Genomic DNA, 14,145 nt, shown 5'->3' on the forward strand with positions numbered 1-14,145 from the left:
TTCTAGGACCTGTAGTTTTTTTGGTTAAACTAAATAGTCCCCAAGGGTAAAGTCCCTTGATGTAAGAGTTCCTTCTACATGCCTGTGTTTGCAGTATCACTTGATCACTGTCCTCTAGACTGTTAATTAGCTTCCTTTCTATATATGGCAAGATGTTATGGCATTTTGTGTTATAGAACACAGGAATATCCCAGACTCTGTGAAAATGCCCTTTTCTTTATATAGGTAAAATGAAAGAACGGCAATAAACTTAACAATAATGAGAGTAGTTAGTGTCAGACAAGTTAACTAGTAGTGGAGAACAATTGTAGAAAGGGTATTGACATGTTGGAGAAGGTTAACAGACCTTGACTTTTAACTGGGATCACACAGTGAAAGACATTAGAAAAAGTCCAATGGCTTTATAATGTTTGGAATTCAGCACTCTGTTGCCGGTGATGATTATATGAATAACTCTCATCCTCTGCAATTTAATAAACAGGTAAGAAAAATTGATAACACATGAAACAAAGAAAGCAAGGGTTATTGAATTCTCCATTAGCTTGTCAAAAGAGATGAAGTGTAAACTGATTATCCTTTGTGAAAAGGCAGGCATTTATTAGGTACTTGTGAAATTTTCAAGATGGAAAATAGTCTTACAGATATGCGAATAGAGAGACACCCAAAGACCCAAAGCTGAATAAATTATTTCCAATGTAAATGTCATCTTAAAATAGGATGTGGAAAATTTACAAACAAAATGAAAATGACTAGGAGATCAAAGTAATTCTCCTGCTCTCTTATGTGCTTTAAAATTTTAGAATACCTTGAGATAATTTTATCTCTAAACTTTAGGTAAAATGCAGAAGGTTTAGAGAAAATTGACAAATGTGATTTTTTGGTGGGAGGGGTAGATGAGAAAGAGATCCTAAGAGGAAGTATAAAAGGGATTGAGTTTTTGAGTCTCAGAAGCAGAAAGCTAAGGAGTGACTTAGTTTGTTGAGTTTATGTACAAATAAAGTTAATTGAAAGGGACACTGAAAATTATTTATATTGTATGCAATTATAAAAAGTAAAGAAATGGTCTTAAATTAGGGGAGGCAGACTTTTACTCAGGTATGAAGAAGGATTTTATGACAAAGTTGCAAGATAAAATGTAGGATATTTTAGCCAGGAAGGCTCTAAGCTCTCAATATTTTTAGATTGAAAAGGAAATTTATATAAACGTTTCGATTTTCAACCCTAGGAGCTGTCTGTAGTCCCCCTGCAGCTTGATAATTCTGCTACTTGGAATCCCAACTACCAATATTTCCTTCATCTGTAAAGCATTAAATGTCTAAGAATCTGTTTCTGGAAGATTGATTAAGAAAAAGGATTAATTACAATAAAAGGCAAAGAGCTAGACTTTTTCTTTCTTTCTTTTTTTGTGAGGAAGATTGTCCCTGAGCTAACATCTGTGCCAATCTTCCTCTATTTTTTTTGTATGTGGGATGCCACTGCAGCATGGCTTGATGAACAATGTGTAGGTCTGAGCCTGGATCCAAATCCACAAACCCTGGGCACCCAAGCGGAACATGCAAACCTAACCATTACACCATGGGCTGGCCTCTAGGCTTTTTCATTTACATCAAAGATATTTAATTAGTTAAAACAAATGGTTAAAATTAATGTGTTTGAGAAAAACAATTTAAAAACTTTCTCTTTTGAGTAGAACTAATCTATAAGAGAAGGTGGTTTCAGAACCTAATCAACTAGGAGACGGATTGCAGGTATTTGATGACTTCTAGGTGAATAAGCATCATATCCTGAGGTCTCCATCTAGAATCCTACCTACGGCTATTGCTCAGGGTGGAAAATTGGATCCTGTCTATGCCTCAAGTGTATTTAACTCTGATGTGTGAGTTCCAGGCATCAAACTGTGAGTTTGTATATTCTCTGATATTTGGTTGTGTACTTCGCTTCTTTTTAGTACATCTAGGGAAAATTTATTTTTGACCTCTAACTGTTTTTTTCCATTACTCATTCCAGGGTAACTGAAGAACACTCAGTGTTGTTCTATTAGGTTCCATATTTTAGCTCCTTCTCCTTTAAACTCACTTTTCCTCAAATTCCAACTTCTAATGTAGATGTGGATACCCCCCAGCAATGGTGATGCTCATGCTCTGAGTTTCCAAAAAGTGTACTGATGCCTGAGACTAGAGGCTGCAGGAGCAGCACTCACAGCTCAGTCCCTCCCCCCCCCAAGCAGTGGCAGGTAGCACCTGTGACTGGGGCTTCAGGAGCTGTAGAGTTGCCTGCTACCCAGCTCCCAGTGGCAGCAGTCCCACACTGGCCCTGTCAGCAGCGTGGGCTGCATACGAACCAGGGATCAGCAGAGGCAGTGAAACCTGTGAACCCAGTGCCCCACACTGTGGTGTTGCCAGCAACTCCAAATAACCTGGGAGCAGTAGCCCAGCTGGTGCACCTGGCAGCAGCACCCGAGTGCATGGAGAGCATGGCAACAGCGGCAGCAGAGCCCACAACCCAGGTGCTCCCAGCAGCAGAGGCACTCACGACTTCAGCCCTCATACCCATAGCAGCAGCGCCTGCAGGCCGCACAAGTCACGTTGTGGTGGAGGCGCCTGTGAAATAATTAGTGAATAAAGTTGCAAGAAACAAAATCAACATACAAAAATCAGTTGCATTTCTGTACACTAACAATGAACTAGCAGAAAGAGACATCAAGACTATAATCCTACTTACAGTAGCAATAAAAAGAATAAAATGCCTAAGAATAAATTTAACCAAGGGGTGGAGGGGAAGACTTGTACATTGAAAGCTCTGAGATGGTGTTGAAAGAAATTGAATAAGATACAAAGAAATGGAAAGATATTCCATGCTCATTGACTGGAAGAATTAACATAGACAAATGTCCATGTTATCTAAAGTAATCTACAGATTCACTGCAATCTCAATGAGAATTCTAATGACATTTTCCATGGAAATAGAGCAAAAAAATCCTAAAATTTATATGGAACAACAAAAGACTCCAAATAGCCAAAGCATTTCTGAGAAAATAGAACAAAGCTGGAGGTACCACACTCTCCGATTTCAAAATATACTACAAAGCGATAGTAGTAAAACAGCATGGCACTGACAGAAAAACAGACACACAGATCAATGGAACAGAACTGAGACCCAAGAAATAAAACCACTTATCTATGGACAGCTAATTTTTGGCAAAGGAATCAAGAACATACAATAAAGAAAGGAAACTTCAATAAATGGTATTGGGAAAACTGGAAAACCATGTACAAAAGAATGAAACTAGACCATTATCCAACACCATACACAAAGATTAACTCAAGAGGATTAAAGAATTGGATGTAAGGCCTGAAACTATAAAAATTCTAGAAGAAAATATAGGCAGTATGCTCTTTGACATTGGTCTTAGCAGGATCTCTTTGAATATCATGTCTCCTCAGACAAGGGAAACAAAAGTAAAAATAAACAAATGGGACTACATCAAACTAAAAATCTTCTGCAAAGCAAAGGAAACTACGAACAGAACAAAAAGTCAACCCACCAACTGGGAGAAAATGTTTTCAGATCATATGTCTGATAAGGGGTTAATATACCAAATATATAAAGAACTCACACAACTCAACAACAACAAAAAAACTCAATCAAAAAAAGAGCAGAGGATATGAACAGATGTTTTGCCAAAGAAGAACAGGTGGCCAACAGGCACATGAAAAAATGTTCAACATCACTAATTATTAGGGAAATGCAAATCAAAACTACAATGAGATATCACCTCACACCCATCAGAATGGTTGTTATTAAAAAGACAAGAAAAAACAGTGTTGGAGAGGATGTGGAGAAAGAAGAACTCTTGAACACTGCTGGTGGGAATGTAAACTGGTACAGTCACTATGGAAAACAGTTTGGAGATTTCTCAAAAAATTAAAAATAGAAATTCCATTTGATCCAGCTATTCCACCTCTGGGTATTTAACCAAAGAACGTGAAAACACTAATTCAAAAAAATATGTGTACCCCTATGTTCATTGCAGCAATATTCATAGCAGCCAAGACTTGGAAGCAACCTAAGTGTCCAGCAATGGATGAATGGATAAAGAAGATGTGGTGTATATACAGGAATACTACTCACCCATAAGAAATGATGAAATCCGGTCATTTGTGACAACATGGATGGAACTTGAGGGTATTATGCTAAGCGAAATAAGTCAGAGGGAGAAAGACGATCACCACGTGATTTCACTCATATGTGAAATATAAACAAACACACACTTCAATATGGAGAACAGATTGGTGGTTACCAGAGTGGAAGGGGGAGGGAGGGGTGCAAAAGTGGTAAAAGGGTACATGTGTATGACAACAGACGGCAACTAGATTTTTAGTGGTGAACATGATGTCGTCTATACTTATGTTGAAACATAATGATGTTTAACTGAAACTTATATAATGTTATAGAGTAACCCCAATAAAATAAATCAAAATATAAAAAAGAAATGTGTAGTAGAAGTAGAAATTAGGAAAGAATTTAGAAATGATAAAGAAGTGCTAAATGCTAATGACAATTTACTAGGAAGAAGGAATACAAATAAGAAGTGCAAAGCTCTCTCTTGAAACAAACCTACAGGGAAGATCTAACAGAGTAGAATATGAGCAGAAATTTAAATACAAACCTGATTTGAAAGTGAAAGGGCACTCACCTGGAAATCAGAGGCATGGTTTCTGATGCCTGGCTTTCTCTGGTGATTTCTCGTTGCGTGCCCTTGGGCAAATTACAGTCACCCCTCAATCCCTGGGTTTTAGCATGTGCAACTGAGTGACTAGAACAAGTGGTGTACATAATCCATCCTAGCTTTAAATGCTAAAATTCTAACATAGGATTAACAATTTCCCAGATTGCCAGATAGAAGAGCCTACCAAGGAGGCAAAACATGTAGAAACTGGGGAAATAAGAAGCAAACAGAGTTGGAACAAAGAGAATTAAAATCAAGATAGTTAGGTAATAAGTAGATGAAAGATAATACAGGTACGTAGTTTGTCTATCAATAGAATAATCTAACATAGGAAAAAGATAAAATATTATGAGTTGTTCAATTACATGGCCATCTCCTAGACTGTGCAGGTCACAAAGAACATATTGATTTGGTTTTAAACACTTTGATGTACAAAGTATTAAAGGATAACATCACTTTTAATTTAATGGTGAAATAGACATGATAAATTAATAAAGAGTAGATTCCTAGGCATATAACACTGCCTAATCTTGAGTATTTCTCTGAAAATGCATGTCTTTTCTGCAGCTAGCATAAGGGAGAATCTATAGTTCCATGTCTTCACAGCGATCTGTTTACCAAATCTTCTTGTAATGCACAAGATGACCACACAATCTGCCCATTGCCACTTTCATCTGTTTGTTGCTGAATATATCGATGACTGGATCCAGAAAAAGAGTGATAAGTACATCAAAAATAGAGCCCACCTAGTGGCACAGTGGTTAAGTTCATGGACTCTGCTTTGGGGATGGGGTTTGCTGGTTCCGATTCTGTGTGTGGACCTGCACACCGCTCATCAAGCCATGATGTGGCCTCATCCCACTTAGAAGAACTAGAAGGACTTACAACTGGGATATACAACTATGCACTGGGGGTCTGGGAAGGAAAAAAAAAGAGGAATATTGGCAACAGATGTTAGCTCAGGGCCAATCTTCGTCATCAAAAAAGCAAAAAAAGAAAAACTCCCCCCCAAATCCCAAACATCACAAATAGCAAGATATTTATCCAGGTGTTATTGGAGAATGACATGTGTAGAAAAACATGACTGTCCCAAAGAACAAAACCACCACCATGGTATGAGCTGACAAAGTGGATAGGGCCTTGGATGAACCACCAGAAGAATGTTTCCAAACAGTGAACAGAATGAAGATGTAGGAAACGACCAGAAAGACAAAGGAGCCCACAGAAATAAGCCCACTATTGCCAGTGACCATGCACTCTAGTTCTTGGCTGTTTGTTCAAGCAAGTCTGAGGAGCTGGGGAAAGTCGTCACATTAGGGCCACAAAAAGGCAAATCTACCACAAAAACTAATTGAACCAATGAATGGATAAGGCCAATGATCCAGGAAGTGACTAAAAAGCATAGACACATTCTTGGACTCATGATGGTCAGGTAGTGGAAAGGCTTACATATGGCCACATGTCTGTCAAAGGCCATGGCTATGAGCAGCACCATCTGAGTGCCCCCAACAGCACAACCAAAGAAGATCCAGGTAATATAGCCATAAAAGGAGATGGCTTTTTCCTTCTTGAAAACATCGCAAATCATTTTAGGGTCTGTGACTGAGCAAAATAACATATCAACGACTGACAGCTTGGCCGGGAGGAAATACAACGGGGAGTGCAGATGAGCATCCAGGGTTTCAGTGACCACAATGACAAGGTTTCCCATTGTGCTTGCAAAGTAGAACAAAAAGGAGAAACTGCATCTCTCATGAACTGGTGAGTCCCAGGAACACAAACTCTGACACTATGGAGTGATTCCTTCCATCCTCCACACACCAGGATCAGTTTTCATCTTACCTAAAAGGCAATGAAAATGGATAGGAATTGCCTAGACAAGTATTAGTGTCCATGAAAGAAAGCCTCCAGTCCATGAAAACAATTATCATATTAACATCTCAAACAGCCAAATAATCTTCATCTCATGCATATCTGATTTCTACTTAGAGGAATCAGCTGATTCCCAAGTGGCATTATCATTCACAAAATTACTGTTACTAAATTAATTACTTCTCTGGACCTATTTTCCTTCTGCTTTCTTCTAGTATTACATGCGTATTTCCTATTTTTTCCTGCTTGGAGTGTTCAACTTCATAACATGTAAGGTCATCTTTAAACACTTTTGGCTTTGATTTCTTATGAATGGATATGATTTCAGCCATTATTTGAGCCATGTAATAATTCCACATACACAGCATACAGTTTTCAAAGTCCATGTTCTGTTATTTGTATTGCTCAATTAAATTTTCAAATTTTCTTTCTTTCAACTTTCAGAATTTCTCTCATTCAATTCTTCAATTCACAAAACCCAATTCTAAACATCTCAGCTCAGGTACTTCCTCATTTGTGAAATCTTCCAAACCTGCCCAAGTCTCTATACTCCCTCTGCACTGTTAGCATTTATTTTACTCTGCATCTGATCACTATATAAATTTACATATTTTCAATTAAAATGTAACTTCTTCGGTTTAAGAATCATGTCCAGTTCATATGAGTAGCTTCCCCTCCATCACAATCAGCAATAGTGACTAACGCAACCAGTTATTTAATGAGTGCTTCACACTTGTTGAATGAAGGATGAAATTAATGAGATCGAAGAATGACCCTGGAGTCAAGACAGTACATCATAACTCAGTAAGGTTCAAATTAATAGTACGTTTTGTGTTGCCAACTAGGAGTTATCAGAGGACCCCAAGACTCATTCCCACAGTGGTTTAACTACACAAAGTACAATTTGCACAGGAAAATTCTGTCCTAAAAAAATGTGGAGTATCAATTATTAAAATAATCAATAAAAGGCCTTTGATATATTTCAAAATGAAAAAAAATTTATTTCATAAATGATGCTCACTTTTCCCCCAAAACTTCAATTCCTAACATAAAATATGTGATGAGCTGAGACAAATAATGTCCTCCTCTAGTACGTATATGTACATATATATATGTGTGTGTATATATATATAAATATACACACACACATTCATTGGATCTCCAAAGATAATAACTCTGCCACATAAAAGCAGTTTCTTTTCTTTTTCAAAATACATTTGGAATGGTTAAAAGAGTGACAGAAATAAAATGCTGGGTAAAAAGAGCCAGACAGTGTCTGTGTCTGTAACTGAGAAAGACTGATGATTGAGTTATAAAGTCCAGAAAAAGAACAAAAAGACAGTAGAGAGATCCCAGCATGGGGAAGTAAAGACAAAACTGCAATTCCTCAGGGATAAAAAGTTGCCAGAGATAAGCCAGGGGTCCACTGTCTCATGGGGGGGTTCCTGATTTAGCACAACATCCATGCTTTACCAGTGACATAATTTATATAGAAAGAGATATAGGAAGTGACCTGCCCTTTATCACAAAGGTAACTGGTGGGAGAGTTTACACTAGGACCAAGAACCAACCCCTGGCTCTCACTGAAAGTTCTTTGCATTAAATAGACTTTGTATTAGTTTCCTATTTTCAGCTGTAACAAATTAGAAACTTAGTGGCTTGAAAAAACTCAAATATATTATCTCACGGCTCTGGAGAAGAGAAAGCTGAAATGTGTCTTCTGAGCTAAAATCAAAGCATGATCAGAGCTGCATTCCTACTGGAGGATCTAGGAGAGAATCTGTTTCCTTGCCTTTCCGAGGTTGTCTGGATTCTTTGGTTCACGACTCCTTCGTCCCTTTTCAAAGTACATCAGTCCAAATTCTACCTGCGTCGTCACATCTCTCTGACTCTGACCTTCCTGCCTTCCTCTTTTAAGGACCTCTGTGATTACATTGGGCTCACCCAGATAAGCCAGGATAATTTTCTCATCTCAAAATTCTTAATCATATCTGCAAAGTCCCTTTTGCCATGTAAGGTAACGTATTCACAGGTCTAGAGATTAAGACATGGACATCTTTGGGGGCCATTATTCTGTGTACCACAACTTTCTTACATGAGAAAAAATATTTTGGGAGAAAAAGGAAAATCTTAAAACTAAGCAATGAATCTGACAGAGGGCATTTCAGATAGCCTGTTAGGAAGACAGAAGAGGTATTGAAGGAGGAAGGATAGATAGTGCATCCTGACTTGTCCCCTGAAACTACACGACTTCTGACTCCAGCTATATTGAAGAACAGGTCTGAACAACTAATGTCCACTGATGATAGGGAACCTATGATAATCAGCCACCCAATATGTTCTTGGACAAGTAGGTATACAATTGACTCCTGAGTGGTTCTCTGAATGTTTTTTGTTCATCAATACAATAAATATTGTTGAGTGCCCAGAATGCCAGGCACCATTCCAGGCATTGAGGTACAGCAGTCACAAGAATTCCTGCCTTTATGGAGTTGATATTGATAATGGAAAATGCAATTTTTGTCTGTTACATACAGATCTTCCTTCTCCAGAAAAGATAAGAATACTTGAAAAAATGCTATAGTCATCAAATCCCTGGGGAGTGTCAAACACTGTGCTTGCTTCTAGCTGAGTTTCCACCTTCAGGAAGTCTCTTCCCGCTATTCTGACTTCTTCCTTTATCTGAAGTTTTACATCTATAATTTTTATCACACTAATTTTTTTCAGTGGTTTTCTAATAAATATGCATGGGTTTTTTCCTTCTCAAATATATTATCTGACACTTGGGGAAGGCTTCATATATGACTGTAAAGCAGCTCAAAAATGATGCTTGGAGGATTTCTTGGTTTAGTCACTCATTCATTCAACAAATATTTATGCAGCCTCTATAAAGTGCCTTGTACCCTGCTAGGCCTTAGTTCTGCAGTTTACAAAGTTTGAAATTCATTTTCCTCCTTGATTTCCTGCTTTTTATTAATATAATATTCCAAAGGTTCTTCTTTACAAAAAGAAAATTTCTCATCCTTTCTCTTAAGCCAATGTCCACTTAAATCTTACTCTGTGAATATAAAGAAGTTGTCAGCAACTCTTTCAGATGAATGTTTAATATCCGTCAATTTAGTAAAAGCAAATATGATAACTCATCTGTACTCTCTAGTTTTAATCATGTCAATTCAGCCTTTTCTCATAGCTCCATTTTCTATCCCTTTATCTTTGTCACTCTGTCTAACTACCCCCATTTCACCACTAAACATCTCACTGTTGTGACATAGAAAAAAATTCTAATAAATAATAAATGCTTAAAAAAACATAAACAAAAATAGGAGGGGTGATTGTTAGTTTTCAAACATTATGTATTTAGTTTCTTACATTTTTTCTTCATTCTTCCATCACCTAATTTTAACTGACATTATGTTATTTTCGTTTATGGTGAGTTCGATCTCTAGAGATTTTTCTTTGAAGCAAGTTTTCAATCATCCTTTCTCCATCTTTATTCTATGTAATTAAGGGTTTTATTTTTTAAAACTTCACTTATCACTAGTACCTAACGTACTTTCTCCTCTTTATATCTTAGTTCTCTAAACATGGAAGTAAAGCTGACAGCAAGCTTGTTATGAGGACAGTACATATATTTGTCTTTACTTTTAGTGCTAATAAATTTCCCCAAAAATCCCTAGGTACAGTTGACAACTCAATCTGCTTCCTAGTCTTGACCGCAGTGTGGACTCCAGACTCTGCAAAGTATCTACAGTTGCACCTTTGGCTCTCCAAGTCATTTCCACGTTCTAGTTAAAAATTAAGGTTAATGCTTGTTCTCCATATCCACAACCACGCATGTTTATTCTCCTGTGTGCTCATGATCTCACCACGACAACCTGTTTCCTCCTGCCTCCAGGATGAAGCTTAATTGATATATACAAAAAGCAAATCATTATGTGTGTTCTCCTTGTCGCTAAGGTTTATCTAGTTTAATATCTTCCTCCTGTTGTCAACTTACCCCAGCCTTCCCTTGTACCTATTCACAGCTAAGCACACAGAGGTATATATGTCTATAAAGAGAAAAAGTAACTAATTAATTACCCTGGAGGATAGTGACCAAATAAATGCTATAGTGATGGAGGACTGTAAAACTAAAGTGAATTGGTCAAGCAAATTGTCTTCTAAAAATATATTCATTATGATCGAAGCAACAAGGAGAAAATGTTGATAATGAGTACAGGATGGAGGAATGACACTGGAATCTTTAAGAACAACCCTATTTGTCATTTTCTTTGCCTAGTTAAACTGTATCATGATGAATGAAAGCATGCCTGGGTAATGTTTCTTCTCCCCCAAACCCCCCAGAACATGGTCGTATATTCTGGTTGTGGACCCTTTCAGTTTTGCCATGTGGGATGCCACCTCATCATGGCTTCATGAACGGTGCTAGGTCCCCGCCCAGGATCTGAACCGGTGAAACCCTGGGCTGCTGAAGCGGAGCAAGTGAACTTAACCACTGGGCCCTGGGGCTGGACCCATCCTGGATAATTTGATATTCACTTTCTAAGAGATTCATATCAATTTTATGGAAGAGCTTTATAAACATCAGTTTTCACTACACATAAATAAACTAAGCAGGTGAAAGAATAAGCTACAAAAAATTAATTTAAAAAATAGCTTATAATGTGACTTTTATAAATAATAAATCTACCACATTGTATTAAGTACTTTGAAGATACAGACTTTGTTTGACTTATATTTATTTCTTCCAAAACAACTTGGATAGTTTCCTGCAATCAAGGGGGCCTAATATTTATTTGTTGAACTTAACAAAAGAATCCATTGAAATAATTCCATTGTCCCTTACTGTGCCTATCATTTGGAGGTGGAAATAATATGAATAAGGAGGTTCACTTCAAAACATTGAGAGGGAGTAACAGGATTTGTTTGCCTCTGTCATTTGTAGCCTCAGGTGCAGAAGCCCGAGGTGACCATATTCCTCAGTCCATGGTACATTATCTGTATTGGTTTACAGAGGGCCTCTCTCTTATTTACTGGTTTATTTCCTTTAATCTCCAGTCTCCATTTCCTGTTTCTTTCCCTCAGAGACAATCATTCTAGTGTTTTTAAAATGTATCCTGGTGTTGTATGTTTTAACATAAAACATGTATATTATTTTGTGTGCATATACACATAAAATATTATTAACATATCATTTTTATTCTTTTTTTTTCAATTATCCCATGTTGCTACCTGTACAGCTAGTCTATTATTTCCATGTGCTTCATAGTAATCCATAGTGGGTATGCACTACTTTTTTCCTGTCTGATCACTTAAGGGCTGACATTCAGATTTTCTCCAAGTTTTTCAGGGCCACCGCATATGACTGTACAAGTATTGGATTACTCTTCAACTTCGACTCCCTATCCCAATAATGTGAATATTCAGCTGGAACACACACAGCATGTGATAAAACTGGTTGTTCAAATTCTAAACTATGTGCACACTGGTTAGAATATAGCCACTGTCACAAGTCCCTTGAGGTTCCACTTGACACCCAAGTTCTTTCTCCAGAATTCTTTATGAATCAGCTAGTAAAAGTTAATGCCTATGAAAGCGGGGGTCTGCAGGACCCTGCTCCAACTCTGTGGTAAGCATCTGCTCTGATGGATCAGTGCTTAAACCATAGTTATTTCACATTTGGAATCTTTCCCTGTGCTAAAATCAGCACTAGAACGACCACCGTAATATTTGTCTCCCTAAAGTTGAGGCGTGCCCATGATCATGTCTCTTGATGCCTTAAGAAGCAGTGACTTTTGAACTAGAAATCGCTATTTTATTAATCACTCTATATGGCATAGAAAAAATAATACCAATAAAGCAAATGGATGATCTAAATAGGGAGTAAGCTCCAGCCCTAGAAAAATATCCGGGAGGAAAAAGACAATTTTCCTCTGCACTGCCTTGAACCCCAGCTGAGGGTACAGCTGAGGGTCATTAATTCACCTGTGTTGCTGTGGTCACAGTTACGCGTCAAAGATTCATGGCAAAATATTTAAATGCTCACTCAAGTAGAATTAGACTAGAGAGTTTGGATAAAATGTTGGGGCACCAGGAACTGGCTAAGGCAATTACACTACAAAAAACATTCCAATGAGAAATTCTGAGGAAAACAGATGATGGACAGAGGTTTGAGATACAAATATCCATTCTAAAGGCATAATATCTGGAAACTCAAAAAGAGAGCGATCAAGAATTCTGTATGGATAGAAGCAAAAAGAAACTGAATCAAAGAAGGAATAAGGGAAGAGGACATAAGCAATTGTGTACACAGCTTGCCTTTATAGTCCAGCCAAGGCGGGATGGGGTTGAAATTAACTCCTGCTTAGACTCCCAAGAAATATATATTACATACGCAAAAATCATAACAAACCATCGTCAAGCCCATAGATAACTTGGGGTAAGGGATCGAGTACTCAAGTAGGAAGAAAGAATGCAAATGGCAGAAGTAGCATCTAATAAGTCCCGTCTCTTTTGTTAGGATCAGATAATAAAACAACTGACCAAATTTAACATCATTTACAATGACATGTGAATATTATGTACTCCTGATAAGTGGAACAAAAAAATAGCCACTTCACCTCTGTGGTATTCATTACAAAAACCCAGAATGCCAGTCTAATTATGAGGAAAAACTCAACAAAGCCAAATCGAGAGACATTTTAGAAAATGCCTGACCAATACTCCTCATAGCCATCACCGCCATGACAAACAAGGTAAGACGGGGAAACTCACAAACCATAGGAGACTAAGGAGACATAATAAATAATGTAATGTGGTATCCTGGATCCACTCTGAAACAGAAAAAGAACAGAATGGAAAAACTGGTGAAATCTAATTAAAGTCTAGCGTTTAGTTAATAATTACATACCAGTGTCGATTTCTCAGTTTTGGAAACATAAGATGATAACATTAGAGGAAACTGAAACTAAAACTGGGTGAGGGGTATATAGGAACTCTCTGGACTATCTTTGCAACTTCTCTGCAAATCTAAAATTATTCCAAAATAAAAGCTTCATTAAAAAAATAAGATGATAAAAACAAATTTAAACTAGGATTGAATAGATTTATTAAGTGAAAATCACTTACAAATATTTGTTGAAACTCTATTTGACAAATGGACATTCAAGGTACAAAGGGCGTAATATAATGATGCACGTCAGTGAAAAATTAACAGTCCAAAGGAGACATGACACTCAGCAACTGAGGGAATAAGATCTAAAATGACAGAAGACAGCAAATGACTAAGTCTGTTAACCTAGATTTGGATCTTCCATATATTTGTTTTATGATCTTGAGCTAAGTAGTTAATTTTCCAGTAGCTGAGTGTTTCTAAAATAGAGAAACTCTGTGAGATGATTTATAATTTAACATTCAAAAACTGGATGATCTTAATTAAATATTAATAATTTTCTAAGCAACTACATGTGCTGTATAAGCTGTATAACACATATGCTGTATAAGCTTTGCAAGTACATGTGCTATATTGTCTTTCAGCTCTAAAG

The 14,145-nt window shown here is 37.2% G+C and overlaps 1 pseudogene; it reads right to left on the reverse strand.

The window, feature by feature from the left end:
• Positions 1-5,343: 5,343 nt before the first annotated feature.
• On the reverse strand, positions 5,344-8,453 carry LOC103548542 (olfactory receptor 4F15-like; annotated as a pseudogene).
• Positions 8,454-14,145: the final 5,692 nt, after the last annotated feature.

This window comes from Equus przewalskii, chromosome 1 (assembly GCF_037783145.1).
Source record: "Equus przewalskii isolate Varuska chromosome 1, EquPr2, whole genome shotgun sequence".
NCBI classification, from domain to species: Eukaryota; Metazoa; Chordata; class Mammalia; order Perissodactyla; family Equidae; genus Equus; species Equus przewalskii.